Genomic DNA, 17836 nt, shown 5'->3' with positions numbered 1-17836 from the left:
CGAACGAGATTCGACGGACATTAATGTTTTGTGTCGAGTTTAACAGACGAATCTGTGCGGGACACTTCTTCCGAGAGAAGTGTGCGACAGGTGACTCTCACCTCGAGATACTGCAGCCGGGGTCGTTTCCCCACCCGACTATCGAGGGTTTCACCTTCCGGCACGACGGGGCACCCGCTCGCCGGAGCACCCGTGTCGGTCGCTACCCGAACGACGGACTCTCGCACTGCCGGAGTCGGCACGGCAGTGGAGATGAGGCGTCTCCGTTCCCTCGGCCCCCCGGGTCGCTCGACCCGACGCCTCGTGGCTTTTCCCTTCGGGGCTACACTGAGGACCGTGTTTATTTGTGTGTCCTCCTGCCCCTTTCCCCCCCACTACCGGGAACACCGGGACAGCTCAGAGTGCACCGACACTTCCGTGACGACCGCCGACAGGATACTGCCGCACAGAATGTCTCGAACCTTTTGGGTCAAATTGATAGTGGGTCCTCAACCAGTTATATTGAGATAGGGAACCTGCGGTCAAAAATGAATATTTATCGTGTTACGGGCACAAGTGTTGTACACGGCGTAACGACAGTGTAGCCGACAGTAATTGTCGGAAGCGGCGGCCACCAGTTTCGGTGCCCCTATCGCGACGGTGAGCGCAGTTCTGACGCACTCTCGTCCCAGGCGTCTACCGTACGCTAGAACGGGCGCGTGCGATCGACGGCCCACGTCCCCGACTACAAAACGGACGTACCGTACACGACTCGGCTCGTAGCACGTGCGCCACGTGACGACCTCGAACGTCACACCGGCAGATTAACTTACGCCGCGCGCACACCACTACTCCGACATCGGTCGTGCGTCGCATCACGTAGGTCGTCACGTGTCCACAGTGAGACGTGTTACCGTGTACTGTGCACGACACGTGTTCGGACGTCGAACGTTACGCGTCACGAGAGTCGGCAGACGCGCACCTGACGTACGGTGTGGTAGAACGCGGTGCCCGTGAAACTCGCACACTGAAGCACTCGGTTTGGAGAGTGGTGGTGGAACAGGTATTATACACCCTTACTGTCAAAGAATTTGTACGACCACTGGGACCGACAGATTTTGAACCCCGCATTCACTTCTGGAGTTCGTCAGTAGGAAAAGGGAGAGAAGGAAACATAGTAGGTGAATATGGATTGGGGGGAAGGAATGAAAGAGGAAGCCCCCTTGTAGAATTTTGCACAGAGCATAACTTAATCATAGCCAACACTTGGTTCAAGAATCATAAAAGAAAGTTGTATACCTGGAAGAATCCTGGAGATACTAGTAGGTATCAGATAGATTATATAATGGTAAGACAGAGATTTAGGAACCAGGTTTTAAATTGTAAGACATTTCCTGGGGCAGATGTGGATTCTGACCACAATCTATTGGTTATGAACTGCAGATTGAAACTGAAAAAACTGCAAAAAGGTGGGAATTTAAGGAGATGGGACCTGGATAAACTGAAAGAACCAGAGGTTGTACAGAGTTTCAGGGAGAGCATAAGGGAACAATTGACAGGAATGGGGGAAAGAAATACAGTAGAAGAAGAATGGGTAGCTCTGAGGGATGAAGTAGTGAAGGCAGCAGAGGATCAAGTAGGTAAAAAGACGCGGGCTAATAGAAATCCTTGGGTAACAGAAGAAATATTGAATTTAATTGATAAAAGGAGAAAATACAAAAATGCAGTAAATGAAGCAGGCAAAAAGGAATACAGACGTCTCAAAAATGATATCGACAGGAAATGCAAAATGGCTAAGCAGGGATGGCTAGAGGACAAATGTAAGGATGTAGAGGCTTGTCTCACTAGCGGTAAGATACATACTGCCTACAGGAAAATTAAAGAGACCTTTGGAGAGAAGAGAACCACTTGTATGAATATCAAGAGCTCAGATGGCAACCCAGTTCTAAGCAAAGAAGGGAAGGCAGAAAGGTGGAAGGAGTATATAGAGGGTTTATACAAGGGCGATGTACTTGAGGACAATATTATGGAAATGGAAGAGGATGTAGATGAAGATGAAATGGGAGATACGATATTGCGTGAAGAGTCTGACACAGCACTGAAAGACCTGAGTCGAAACAAGGCCGCCGGAATAGACAACATTCCATTGGAACTACTGACGGCCTTGGGAGAGCCAGTCCTGACAAAACTCTACCATCTGGTGAGCAAGATGTATGAGACAGGCGAAATACCCTCAGACTTCAAGAAGAATATAATAATTCCAATCCCAAAGAAAGCAGGTGTTGACAGATGTGAAAATTACAGAACTATCAGTTTAATAAGTCACAGCTGCAAAATACTAACGCGAATTCTTTACAGACGAATGGAAAAACTGGTAGAAGCCGACCTCGGGGAAGATCAGTTTGGATTCCGTAGAAAGGTTGGAACACGTGAGGCAATACTGACCTTACGACTTATCTTAGAAGAAAGATTAAGAAAAGGCAAACCTACGTTTCTAGCATTTGTAGACTTAGAGAAAGCTTTTGACAATGTTAACTGGAATACTCTCTTTCAAATTCTGAAGGTGGCAGGGGTAAAATACAGGGAGCGAAAGGCTATTTACAGTTTGTACAGAAACCAGATGGCAGTTATAAGAGCCGAGGGGCATGAAAGGGAAGCAGTGGTTGGGAAAGGAGTAAGACAGGGTTGTAGCCTGTCCCCGATGTTATTCAATCTGTATATTGAGCAAGCAGTAAAGGAAACAAAATAAAAATTCGGAGTAGGTATTAAAATTCATGGAGAAGAAGTAAAAACTTTGAGGTTCGCCGATGACATTGTAATTCTGTCAGAGACAGCAAAGGACTTGGAAGAGCAGTTGAACGGAATGGACAGTGTCTTGAAAGGAGGATATAAGATGAACATCAACAAAAGCAAAACGAGGATAATGGAATGTAGTCAAATTAAGTCGGGTGATGCTGAGGGAATTAGATTAGGAAATGAGACACTTAGGGAAGTAGTAAAGGAGTTTTGCTATTTGGGGAGCAAAGTAACTGATGATGGTCGAAGTGGAGAGGATATAAAATGTAGACTGGCAATGGCAAGGAAAGCGTTTCTCAAGAAGAGGTATTTGTTAACATCGAGTATAGATTTAAGTGTCAGGAAGTCGTTTCTGAAAGTATTTGTATGGAGTGTAGCCATGTATGGAAGTGAAACATGGACGATAACTAGTTTGGACAAGAAGAGAATAGAAACTTTCGAAATGTGGTGCTACAGAAGAATGCTGAAGATAAGGTGGGTAGATCACGTAACTAATGAGGAGGTATTGAATAGGATTGGGGAGAAGAGAAGTTTGTGGCACAACTTGACTAGAAGAAGGGATCGGTCGGTAGGACATGTTTTGAGGCATCAAGGGATCACAAATTTAGCATTGGAGGGCAGTGTGGAGGGTAAAAATCGTAGAGGGAGACCAAGAGATGAATACACTAAGCAGATTCAGAAGGATGTAGGTTGCAGTAGATACTGGGAGATGAAGAAGCTTGCACAGGATAGAGTAGCATGGAGAGCTGCATCAAACCAGTCTCAGGACTGAAGGTCACAACAACAACAAACATTCACTTCTGCCAGTAGATTATCCACCGCGGTGCCTCAATGCCACACACTGTACAGTACGTATCGTTCGTGGATGCACCCACGTTCACCCGCGTCTGTGTTTTCGACAGCCACATCTGGAGTGAGGACAATCCGTCACACCACTCACATCGGTGGACACTACTCTGTCAACTTGTGAGCCGGCACTGTCCGAGCTCACTTGTATAACCTCATTTGCCGATTTCCCGTTCGACATTGGCCACAGTTCTCGGCGACCGTACCCCTCCTAGTCCGAAAAAGGTAGCAGTTTCGAGACGATGGTGCGCTGGCCGACTTCGATGTCGACGTCTGCGACCACCCAGACGACACGTACCCCCACCACCGTATCGGACGCGGCGGTCCCGTCTCGAGGTCAGTGCGATCGCCGGATTTCTAACCTCTGGACATTTTTCTCCGGCATTACGTCAAGACGTCGGTGTACCGAAACCCCGTAGAAATGGACAGAGACCCGCTCGCTACTGTCCGAGCTGCCCGTCTTCCGGTACAGACACCGGGGACCCGCGAGAGAGTGTGGCAGAACTCCACACGCCGCTGCAGTGCATGCATCGAGACTGGCGGTCGTCACTTTGAACAAGTCTACGAGCTACACTGTCGTTCCACGGTGTACGCCGTGTAGGTCTGTAACACAATAAATATACATTTCCGACCAGTGGTTCCCTACGCCAATACAGTCGGTTGTGGACCCAACGTCACCTGCTTCAATCTGACCCAAAAGGCTTTGAGGCATCCCATATAAGGTCGGAACAAACTCTACCGCCACTCGGGCGTGTGTCACGTGTCCCGAGGGGCACTCACAGAACACCTGTACAGCATAAAAAGCTGACTGTGAGTTTACGCCTCTATTGACACGTCAATCATATTTGTATGTGTTATACTTTCCAAAATATAGAGCTTTGAGGACAAATGAATCATTTGTAGTAGTCCTATATTTTACAAGACTTAATTATGTTCAGAAAGCTTAACTAGAATTATTGTATATATTGGTGTAGCCACTTAGAGGATTAACCACACCTGAAGATGGCAATCAAATGCTGAAACCAATGACACGAACATCACAGTTTTTAAGTGACCTTATTACGTAAACATTGTAATGGTACTTTGACTTCCGCGCCTCCGCCAATACAAAGATATAATTTACGATCGCGCACGCAGAAGAGCGCTACGCCAGTGACCGATTTTTATAAATAATTTTGTTCTTCTTTTTACTTTTGTGTAGGTGTTTGTTTCTAACAACTAATTGATTACACTCTCTCTCTCTTGTCTTCATACGAAAGACGTGTATTTTTCGGCACTGTGTTGAATGTTGCCGACCCGGTCTGCCACGCACGGTCAAATTGCAGCACGATCTCAATCAGTAATACGAAGTCCGCCCTATTCATCCAAAATTCAAAACCCAATCAGATTTTCTATTTTCTATTTTCACGGCAGAACCCCGAGGAAAGGAAACACTACAACGTTTAAAACGTCACACACTTCTCTTCTCAAAATATTTAGCCCACACATTGCAATTCAAAACAATTGGTAAAAATCATATGATATTATCTCTTGATTGATATTCACATATTAAAGTTAACTAACTCCAGTAACTACAGCACAGACTTACACCAAGAACACGCAATACATACAACAGTTTAACTACAGTCGGCTTGCAGTATTATATTCATAAATTATTTCACACACAAGTCTGCAGTATACAGATAAAAGAAGCTAAACATTCCCATTGTTTACACGTATGCTCCTGTACACCGTTAAATTCCTTTTTAAGTAAATAATGATCAATAGGTTCCTGGAACGTCATCTCTGAAATTTTCAGGCAGACACTTAACCCCTCGTGCACCCGAGAACCGAGGAGCTTCTCTGACAGCTCCCAGTCCGTGTGGTGTGCTTCTCAGCTGCTCTTTGCTTCTTCTGTCCTGTGAAAGGACATCAGCATTTTTCTAATAACCTATCGCCTTTCATTAATGAAACTATCACTGTGTGTGTGTGTGTTATTGCTTGTGGTGCTGGCAGGAGTTAACATTGCCATTCTTCAGTTTACAAACAAAGCAGTAACACACGTACTCTTAACAGTGACAGCAGTCGCAATGCTGCTAAGGTGATTACACAGAGACCTGTACGGAGGCTGGCCGGCAGAGACAGACTGATTTTTTCCTGTGGCTTCAGTGTCCGTGTGTGACGTAAAGAGTGGCTGATAGAAAAAAAAATGTATTCTGTCATTTACTTGTCATTAAATTGAAGAATTAGCCTCAAGGTTGGCTATATTACCTAAGGACAAATGAAGAAATGTATCTCTGCCTTTCTGGCACTATTAATTCTCAAATGACAAACAAGATACAGGTACAGGAGAATCTGGAACAGTACACTAAAGATTGGCAGCGACACTGCCACTTCTCGCAGTGGGAAAGAGTTACCGAGACTTCAAATATTCAGCTGTCTACTCACCACGACAACCGATTCAGGCAATTCCTCAAACCTGCCATCCTGTACAGGAGATACTGGAACCTAAATAATATCGTAGCACACATTTATACACTATGTAATTGAATCTTCAACTTAACACGTATCTTCTCCTTTATTCCTTTTTGTCCTAAAATCTGTTCCGAAAGCTTTACATTTTCTCGACAACGTGTCTGTCGGCATCGGGATCGACAGTTCGGACTTCGGACGCCACCTCGAGCTGCACGATACTCGATACGCGGTCGGTTCGCGTACGCTCGAGTAAACTCTCAGACCGGATCGCGATCCTTCGAGTAACTTACCGAACGGAGCCATGTCACACCCTCGGCAACGACAGACTTTTCGAACGGCGCACGTGCTGTCATCCTCGACACACAGACGAAACGAGATGTCGCCTCACATGGCAGCTCAAATCCGTGATGCACAGGGCTGTCCAAAAATGTAGTCCATCAACGAAGGAGGTGGCTTACAAAACACTCGTTCGACCTATACTCGAGTATTGCTCATCAGTGTGGGATCTGTACGAGTTCGGGTTGACGGAGGAGATACAGAAGATCCAAAGAAGAGTGGCGCGTTTCGTCACAGTGTTATTTGGTAACCGTGATAGCGTTACGGAGATGTTTAGCAAACTCCAATGGCAGACTCTGCAAGAGAGGCGCTCTGCATCGCGGTGTAGCTCGCTTGCCAGGTTTCGAGAGGGTTCGTTTCTGGATGAGGTATCGGATATATTGCTTCCCCCTACTTATACCCCCCGAGGAGATCACGAATGTAAAATTAGAGAGATTCGAGCGCGCACGGAGGCTTTCAGACAGTCGTTCTTCCCGCGAACCGTACGCGACTGGAACAGAAAAGGGAGGTAATAACAGTGGCACGTAAAGTGCCCTCCGCCACACACCATTGGGTGGCTTGCGGAGTATAAATGTAGATGTAGATGTAGAACTGGGAACCACAAGGTGCCGACTGCACAGGGGCAATGTACACTGTAGGCAACTGGCGCCACCACACAGACAGTGTATCGAAAAGTGAACCGACAACTAACTCTGATCCGCTACGTTTGACCCGGGACAGAGGAAGAGTACAGGCACAAACCTTCCTCTCACTCGCAAGTTCAATCTCGACAGCTTCTTTGATAGCTGTATCGCAGTAATGAAGTGCGTGACAGCAGCTCTGCATTCTGTCAGGTGACCGGTACTGAGGAAATGTTGCAGAACAGCCGATCACTCACCTGCCATAAATATGTGTGTAACGCTTACACTCTATACGGTGCCAAATGTCTGTCTGATGTACCACTTCTCACAGCTGCACAGTATACAGTAGACATCCACCTTATGCGGAGATAATCCTTTCGGATCCCAAAAGGGCCTCACACTTAGACACTGGTAGGAAAACTCAGTTCTGTCGGAACACAGTCCGAAGTGCATTTTTCGACCAGTTTACACGTTGTAACATTCCAGGCTTATGGTTATCACCCCTGCATTATGTATTACTAGATCAGTACTCATATCGCTAGCTATAATTAAATTGAATTACTTTTCGATAATAGGAAAAAGGCTTTTAGAACAATAATAGCAATACCAAACAATAGTAGTTACCATACCCTTTGTGCCATAATCAATCAAAATCAGATTCAGGAAATTAATATATGGAAAATGTTTAGATAAAAGAATAATATATTTCGTTCTCGACATCTGTAAATGGTAGGAATTAGATCTCGACCCTAATTAACAGAATATACATAATTGATCATTTAGCACTGTTAGCATGCTTATTTCTGGAATTTCAATATTAATGTGATTTTTATGTGTTTAGAAAATGTCTTGAACTTTTTCTAGCAAAGTAGCGACTAATATAGAGTGTTTGATAATGGTGTTAAACTATCTCATATTATAAATTATGTTTTGCGATATTGTAACCAGTAGTACATTGCAGGAAGAGTATAAACACTCTGTCTCGAGTATTGTTAGGCTCGATGAGTGTTGGACCCACAAGAGGACAGATCTGTGCGTACAGTTCAGACAAGTTTTTGGCACACAATTCAGGTTTTGGATTTACAATAGAGCAACTCGTGTGTTGAACACTGTCTAAAACAGTACATTAGAACAGTGCAGTGACAGATTATTTCAGAATATTAAAGAGTTTGATTTAATATCACAAAAGGCAGAATGGTATGTGACTTTATATTCTTACTTTCTTGAGTATTAGTGTTGAACAATGCAATGGACCTCACACATGCATTTCTATCAAATTACTGCATCGGAGCAATATAATATCGCCAGCGTAGTATGTTCGTCCATCGGTTAGTTGTAGTAGTAACAACGAGGCTTATTACACCGAAGATTTGATTGTGAGCTCATAAGATACAGGTTTTGAAGTGAATAAATCTATGTACTTACTTTACTTCAGTTGTGGCCTACATCACTCTAGTGAAATCCATTATGGTATCCTGTATTTATTGAACAAGCATATTTTACCTCGTGTATGCAGTTGTCGAGGACACCGAAGGCAAGATATTCACAGGTATTTAAACCATTTTTAATTATTCATTAACCGGTGGGACGTTACAATGTACCTTTCGTATAAGAAGTGACAAGAGCCATACTACACAGAACTGACACCGGCAGTACTGACTGCTGGGTGTAACTACTGGCAACAATTTTTTTATAGACGGCGAGGAATGGTGGTCATTTTGGCCCTATTCAAACAAAAACCCACAAACCAATTTGTAAGTCCAAACTATAATTTCATCTTCACACATTCCCTTGTAACACTGTCCAAACAGTTTTAAGTGGAGGCTAAAATATCCAAGCTTCAATATTCTACATGCAGTATCAAGACCCCATTCGGCAACTGCAAACGTCTCTGCAGTTTTAAGCACATCTAACAATTACGTTCTACAAGACGACGTATGCCAGATCACAACCAAAACTGCTGTGACAAACAACCCCCCCCCCCCCCCCCCCCCCCCCTTATACACCCAGGTTGTCTTTCATGTGCCCTAAAAGGACTGTGACCTCAGGTGGGGGACTGATGACGTTATTAAATGCCTTCTCTGAGAATAACCTACAACAGAGTTCAGAAAGCCACTCAATGAGAGATATACATTGCAGCTCATGCTGACAAATGGACCTAACCACCTTGGCAAATCATATAATGGAACTCTTGTCAGTGACTGAAGCAGACAAGAGATTACTGCACAACTGGTGCAAGACAAAGCATTCAGTTACAGATAGGGAGATGCGGAATTAAATACATCCGGTTGTGGAAAGCGCAACGTGTAGAACGTACCGCAACAACCGCAGCAGGCTATTACAGAAAGAAGTTTCACAAAACCCAAAGAAATTCCGGTCAAATTTAAAGACATTTAGTAGCACCAAAGTTAGTGCCCAGTCCCTGGCATATGAGACAGAAACTGAAATTGAGGGTAGCAAAGTAAAAGCAGGAATGATAAATTCTGTTTTCTAAGGTCCCTTCAGAAAGGAAAACAGAAGAATTGCTACAATTTTATTCTCGTACCACTGAAAAGGTGAGTGACAATGTCAGTGGCATTGACAAACACTTAATATGTTTAAAATCGAACATGATTGCAGGGCCCAATGGAATGCCTGTCAGATTCTATACCCCATTTGTAGCCGAGTTAGCGACTATCTCAACTGTAAGCTGTCACGTATCCCTCAAAAAGAGGGCCGAGCTCAGTGATTGGAAGAAAGCATTCGTCACACCTAACTGCAGTAAGGGTGACGGAAGTGATCCCCAAAAATACATCTACGTGATTACTCTGCTATTCACAATAAAGTGCCTGGCAGAGGGTTCAATAAACCACCTTCGAGCTGTCTCTCTACCGTTCCACTCTCGAACGGCTGCGGGAAAAACAAGTGCCTAAATTTTTCTGTGCAAGTCCCGATTTCTCTTATTTTAACGTGATGATAATTTCTCCCTATGTAGGTGGGTACCGACAGAATGTTTTCGCAATCGGAGGAGAAAACCGGTGATTGAAATTTCATGAGAAGATCCTGTTGTAATGAAAAATGCCTTTGTTTTAATGAGTGCCTCTCCAATTCACATATCGTGTCTGTGACACTATCTCCCCTATTTCGCGATAATATGAAATGAGGTGCCCTTCTTTGTACTTTTTCGATGTCATCCGTCAGTCCCACCTGATGCGGACCCCACAACACACAGCAGTACTCCAGAATAGGGCGTACAAGTGTGGTGTAAGCAGTCTCTTTGGTAGACCTGTTGCACCTTCCAAGTGTTCTGCCAATGAATCACAGTCTTTGGTTTGCTCTACCCACAACATTATCTATGTGACTGTTCCAATTTAGGTTATTTGTAATTGTAATCCCTAAGAATTTAGTTGAATTTACAGCCGTCAGATTTGTGTGACTTATCGCATAATCGAAATCTAGCTTTCTTTTAGTGCTCATCTGAATAAGTTCACACTTTTCTTTATTAAGGGTCAATTGACACTCTTCGTACCATACAGATATCTTATCTAAATCATTTTGCAAGTCGTTTTGGTCATCTGATGACTGTACAAGACGGTAAATGACAGCATCAACTGCAAACAGTCTAAGACGGCTACTCAGATTGTCTCCTATGTCGTTTATATAGACCAGGAACAATAGTGGGCCTGTAACACTTCCTTGGGGAATGCCGGATATTACTTGTGTTTTACTCGATGACTTTCTGTCTATTACTACGAACTGTGACCTTTCTGACAGGAAATCACGAGTCCAGTCGCACAACTGAGGTGTTACTCCGTAGGCACGCAGTTTGGTTAGAAGACGCTTGTGAGGAATGGTGTCGACAGCCTTCTGGAAATTTAAACATATGGAATCAATTTGACATCCACTGTCGATAGCACTCATTACTTCATGAGTATAAAGAGATAGTTGTGTTCCACAAGAACAATACTTTCTGAAGCCATGCTGACTGTGTGTCAATAAGTCATTTTCTTCGAGGTACTTCATAATGTTTGAATACAGTATATGTTCCAAAACCCTACTGCAAATCGATGTTAATGATATGGGACTGTAAATCAATGGATTACTCCTACTTCCCTTTTTGGGTATTGGTGTGACTTGAGCAATTTTGCAGTCTTTAGGTACGGATCTTTCTGTGAGCGAGCGGTTGTATATAGTTGCTAAATATGGAGCTACTGTATCAGCATACTCTGAGAGGAACCTGACTGGTATTTTCAAGAAGGGTCATAAATCAGATGCGAATAATTATAGGCCTATTTCGCTTACGTCAATCTGTTGTAGAATAATGGAACATGTTTTGTGTTCTCGTATTATGACGTTCTTAGATAATACAAATCTCCTTCATCATAACCAACATGGATTCCGCAAACAGAGATCATGTGAAACTCAGCTCGCCCTATTTGCCCAAGAAATTCACAGTGCCGTAGGCACTGGCGAGCAGATTGATGCCGTATTCCTGGACTTCAGGAAGGCATTTGATACGGTTCCGCACTTACGTTTAGTGAAAAAAATACGAGCTTACGGAATATCGGACCAGGTTTGTGATTGGATTCAGGATTTCCTAGAAGAAAGAACACAACATGTCATTCTTAACGGTTCAAAATCTGCAGATGTAGAGGTAATTTCGGGAGTACCGCAAGGAAGCGTGATAGGACCTTTATTGTTTACAATATACATAAATGACTTAGTTGACAACATCGGTAGCTCCGTGAGGCTATTTGCAGATGACACGGTTGTCTACAAGAAAGTAGCAACATCAGAAGACTCGTACGTACTCCAGGAAGACCTGCAGAGGATTAATGCATGGTGCGACAGCTGGCAGCTTTCCCTAAACGTAGATAAATGTAATATAATGCGCATACATAGGGGCAGAAATCCATTCCAGTACGATTATGCCATAGGTGGTAAATCATTGGAAGCGGTAACGACCGTAAAATACTTAGGAGTTACTATCCGGAGCGATCTGAAGTGGAATGATCACATAAAACAAATAGTGGGAAAAGCAGGCGCCAGGTTGAGATTCATAGGAAGAATTCTAAGAAAATGTGACTCATCGACGAAAGAAGTAGCTTACAAAACGCTTGTTCGTCCGATTCTTGAGTATTGCTCATCAGTAGGGGACCCTTACCAGGTTGGATTAATAGAAGAGATAGACATGATCCAGCGAAAAGCAGCGCGATTCGTCATGGGGACATTTAGTCAGCGCGAGAGCGTTACGGAGATGCTGAACAAGCTCCAGTGGCGGACACTTCAAGAAAGGCGTTACGCAATACGGAGAGGTTTATTATCGAAATTACGAGAGAGCACATTCCGGGAAGAGATGGGCAACATATTACTACCGCCCACATATATCTCGCGTAATGATCACAACGAAAAGATCCGAGAAATTAGAGCAAATACGGAGACTTACAAGCAGTCGTTCTTCCCACGCACAATTCGTGAATGGAACAGGGAAGGGGGGATCAGATAGTGGTACAATAAGTACCCTCCGCCACACACCGTAAGGTGGCTCGCGGAGTATAGATGTAGATGTAGATGTAGATGTATACAATCTGGACCAGAGGCCTTGGCTTTATTAAATGATTTTAGTTGCTTTGTTATGCAGAGGATACCTACTTCTACGTTTCTCATCTTGGTAGTTGTTCTTGATTGGAATTCAGGAATATGTACTTCATCTTGTTTTGTGAAGGAGTTTCAGAAAGCCGTGTTTAATAACTCTGCTTTAGTGGCACTGTCATCAATGACTTCAATGTTATCGTGTAGTGAAGGTATTGATTGCGTCTTGCCACTGGTGTGCTTTATATATAACCAGAATCTCTTTGGGTTTTCTGGCAGATTTCGAGACAATTTCGGTGCGGAAATTATTGAAAGCATCTCGAATTGAAGTACGTGCCATATTTCGATCTTCTGCAGAACTTTGTCAGTCTTGGGGATTTTGAGTCCTTTTAAATTTGGCATGCTTTTTTCACTGCTTCAGCAGCAGCGATCTGACCAATTTTGTGCACCATGGGGGATCAGTACAATCACTTATTAATTTATGTAGTATACATCTCTCAATTGCTATTGATACTATCTCTGAAATCATTCCACAACTTTTCTGCGCTTACATGATCAGATAGGAAGGAATGAAGACTGTCTCTTAAAAAGACATTAAGAGCATTTTTATCAGCTTTTTTAAATAGATATAATTCACATTTCTTTTTGATGGTTGTAGGTGTTACAGTATTCAGCATGGCAGCAACTGCTTTGTGTTAGCTAATCCCTGTATTTGCCACGACACTCACTACTTGTTCATGATTATTTGTTGCTAAGAGGTCAAGTACGCTTTCACAACCATTTACGCTGCGAGTGGGCTCATGAGCTAATTGTTCAAAATAATTTTCTGACAAAGCATTCAATACAATTTCAGGTGACGATTTATGTCTGGCACAGGCTTTAAACGTATAATTTTTCCAGCATATCGAGGGCAGATTGAAGTCACTACTAACTATAATTGTATGAGTGGGGTATCTGTTTGATATGAGAAAGTTTTCTCTGAACTGTTCAGCAACTATATCTTCTGAGTCGGGGGTTGGTAAAACGATCCAATTAATAGTTTAGTCCAATTGTTAGGTATAACCTCTACCCATACTATTTTGCAGAAACTATCTACTTCAATTTCACTACAAGAGAAAATACTTCTGACAGCAATAAATACTCCACCAGCAACTGTATTTGATCTGTCCATTCTGAACACTGTTAGACCATTTGAAAAAATTTCAGCTTAACTTACTTCCAGTTTTAACCACCTTTCTGTACCTGTAACTATTTGAGCTTCAGTGCTTTCTGATAGGGCTTGGAGCTCTGGATCTTTCCTAACACAGCTACGACAATTTACAACTACAATACCGATAGTTTCTACAACTACCCCACTGTGTTTTACCTGCCCCCCCCCCCCCCTAGACCGGATGCGATTTCTGTGGTTCCCCGAGACCCTCTAACCTAAAAAACCACCCAGTCCCTTCCACACAGCCCCCGCTACCTGTGTAGCTGCCTCCTGTGTGTAGTGGACTCCTGACCTCTCAAGCGGAACCCAGAAACCCACCACCCAATGGCGCAAGTCAAGGAATCTGCAGCCTACACAGTTACAGAACTGAATGAGCGTCTGATTCAGACCCTCCACTCGGCTCTGCACCACAGGACAACAGTCTCTTCTATCGACGTTGCTCCAGATGGTGAGCTCTGCCTTAATCTCGGAAGCAAGACTGGCAGTCTTTGCCATGTCCAGTAGCCGCCCAAAACCAGAGAGAATCTCCTCCGATCCAAAGTGACACACATCATTGGTACCGACACGGGCTACCATCTACAGTTGGTTGCACCCTGTACTCTTCATGGCATCTGGAAGCAGCCTTTCCACATCCGGAATGACTCCCCCAAGTATACACATGGAGTGCACAATGGCTTCCTTCCCCTCCTCGGCAGCCATGTTCCTAAGGGGCCCCATTACGCACCTAACGTTGGAGCTACCAACTGCCAGAAAATTTACCCTCTGTGAATCCCCAGACCTCGAGGGCCGAGAAGCTTGCCGGTTGGTTGGTTTGTTTGGGGGAGGGGACCAAACAGCGAGGTCATCGGTCTCATCGGATTAGGGAAAGATGGGGAAGGAGGTCGCCCGTGCCCTTCCAAAGTAACCATCCCGGCATTTGACTAGAGTGATTTAGGGAAATCACGGAAAACCTAAATCAGGATGGCCGGACGCGGGATTGAACCGTCGTCCTCCCGAGAAGCTTCCTCTGGAACAGGATGGACGACCGCATCTGGCTCAGAGATATCGTCAGCCACAGATAACACCCAAAACCTGTTCGTCAAACTAAACGGGAAGGTCCTACGATCGGCCCCTCGGAAAGCTTTTTGCTGTCTGCCAGACTTTGGAATGATCTCCCAGTCGACCACAGGTGAGGGGTTGACCTCAGTGCAGGCAGTACCTGGAGTGGCCACAGCAGTGGACCGATCGGGGACACGTGGTACATCCCTTGAATTCCCACGTCCACCCCCCCCCCCACCCCCCACAGTGATGTCCCTCAACTGCAGCCTCAAACTGTGTGACAGAAGCCAACACAGCCTGGAGCTGTGAGTGAAGGAGCGCCAACTCGGCTCGCATCTGTACACAGCAATCACAGTTCCTATCCATTACTGAAGTCGCTGCTGTTTGAAACTCGTAAAAATATGTAACAAACAAATGGTGTACTCACCTTATTAGCAGCAGAAACATGAGGTGCTCTGTCTGACGTTGTAATTAATCTAATTTTTTCCTCACAATCTCTTTGTGAGCGATACATAGGGGGTTTTAGTATATTTGTGGATTACTTACTTAAAGTCATTTCTCGAAACTTTGTAAGTAGATAATTTACATCTATCTTCAAAAGTCTAGCCATTTACTTTTTTCAACATTTCTGTGATGCTCTGCTGTCGGTCAAACAAATCCGTGCAAATGTTTGTGCTGCCCTTCTCTGCATATGTTCCATGTCCACTGTCAGCTCTATTTGCTACGGGTCCCTGCACACTTGAGCAATATTGTAGGAAGTATCACACCAGGATTTTCTACTCCTTTGTAGACTGATTAGATTTCCCCAGTATCCTACCAATGAACTGAAACTGCCATCTGCCTTACCTATGACGGAACTTATGTGAGCATTCCAAGTATTATGGCCAGGTATTTGTTGAGCTGACTGACTCCAGTTCTATCAGGGCTGATGTGAAGTAGTAAGAGGTAAGTGCCCATTTTTACATAATATAGAGGTTGTATCAGTGCTGTAATAGATGCTATAAAAAACACGGAAGTAACAGGTTCAGTGGTGGCTTCTTTCTTCAATGACGTGTTTGATTTATATATCACAATATTAAAGTTTTTGCATTGTGTTATGGGATAAAATGCATGACTCCATACCTATGTACGGCATGATCTCCTTAACCTGAACTAATTTGATGATGTATAAATCAAAATGTGTCATTAAGAAAGTTGTCACCACACAGGCTGTGACTTCCACTTGTTGCTCCATATTTATCAATTATACAGGGTGTTACAAAAAGGTACGGCTAAACTTTCAGGAAACATTCCCCACACACAAATAAAGAAACAATGTTATGTGGACATGTGTCCGGAAACGCTTAATTTTCATGTTAAAGCTCATTTTAGTTCCGTCCACCTACGCTCAATGGAGCACGTTATCATGATTTCATACGGGATATTCTACCTGTGCTGCTAGAACATGTGCCTTTACAAGTACAACACACCATGTGGTTCATGCACGATGGAGCTCCTGCACATTTCAGTCCACAGATTCGTACGCTTCTCAACAACAGATTCGGTGACCGATGGATTGGTAGAGGCGGACCAATTCCATGGCCTCCACGCTCTCCTGACCTCAACCCTCTTGACTTTCATTTACGGGGGCATTTGAAAGCTCTCGTCTACGCAACCCCGGTACCAAATGTAGAGACTCTTCGTGCTCGTATTGTGGATGGCTGTGATACAATACGCCTTTCTCCATGGATGCATCAGCGCATCAGGGATTCCATGCGACGGAGGGTGGATGCACGTATCCTCGCTAACGGAGGACATTTTGAACATTTCCTGTAACAAAGTGTTTGAAGTCATACTGGTACGTTCTGTTGCTGTGTGTTTCCATTCCACGATTAATGTGATTTGAAGAGAAGTAATAAAATGAGCTCCAACATGGAAAGTAAGCGTTTCCGGACCCATGTCCACATAACATATTTTCTTTCTTTGTGTGTGAGGAATGTTTCCTGAAAGTTTGGCCGTACCTTTTTGTAACACCCTGTATACAACCGCTCGCTCACAGAAAGATCTGTACCTAAAGACTGGAAAATTGCTCAAGTCATACCAATGCCCAAAAAGGGAAGTAGGAATAATCTGTTGAATTACAGGGCCATATCACTAATGTCGATTTGCAGTGTTGTTTTGGAACAGTATGAAGTACCTCGAAGAAAAAGTTTTATTGACAGTCAGCACGGATTCAGAAAATATCGTTCTTGTTAAACACAACTCATGAAGTAATGAGTGCTATCAACAGGGGATTTCACACTGACTCCATATTTTTAGACTTCCAGAAGGCTTTAGACACCATTCCTCACAAGCGACTTCTAACCAAACTGCGTGCCTATGGAATATCGCCTCAGATGTGCGACTAGAATTGTGGTTTCCTTTCAGAAAGGTCACAGTTCGCAGTAATAGATGAAAAGTCATTGAGTAAAACAGAAGTAGTATCTGGTGTTGCCAAGGAAGTGTTGTAGGCCCTCTATTGTTCCTTTTTTTTTTTTTTTTTTTTTTGTGGTTTTAGGGCGCAAAACTTCTATGGTCATTAGCGCCCAGCCCGTGACTTAAGAAAGTAAAAAACCGAAATTGAAAACCAGCAGCAATGGGAACAAACTCATAAAATTGGAGAAACTAAAAGTAGAAAGAATGCTTAAAAATCCACTACAGACAGGGGGTGATTGTCCCCAAAAAAAAAAAAAAAAACTTCAAATGACTGACGTCATTTCACTGTCACTAATAAACTGCAGAACGCGGTCGGCTGAGCGCGTGTCATCTGCTAAAATCGACGATAGATCAGGCGATAGCTGTAGACGGGAGCGTAACGGATTAAAATAGGGGCATTCAATTAAAAGGTGTCTGACCGTCCACGGCTGAGAGCAGTGGGGACAGAGTGGAGGAGGATCACCGCTTAAAAGATGTCTATGGCTAAAAAGACAGTGCCCTATCCGGAGTCTAGCTAAAATTACCTCCTCCC

At 43.9% G+C, this 17836-nt stretch overlaps 1 protein-coding gene across 2 annotated transcripts in view; it reads right to left on the bottom strand.

The window, feature by feature from the left end:
* Window positions 1-17836, bottom strand: part of LOC126108723 (uncharacterized protein C1orf50 homolog) — an 83961-nt gene that overhangs the window by 55142 nt on the left and 10983 nt on the right. The window lies entirely within an intron of this gene.

Source organism: Schistocerca cancellata, chromosome 11 (genome assembly GCF_023864275.1).
Source record: "Schistocerca cancellata isolate TAMUIC-IGC-003103 chromosome 11, iqSchCanc2.1, whole genome shotgun sequence".
NCBI lineage: Eukaryota > Metazoa > Arthropoda > Insecta > Orthoptera > Acrididae > Schistocerca > Schistocerca cancellata.
This window is presented reverse-complemented; position numbering and strand designations above follow the sequence as displayed.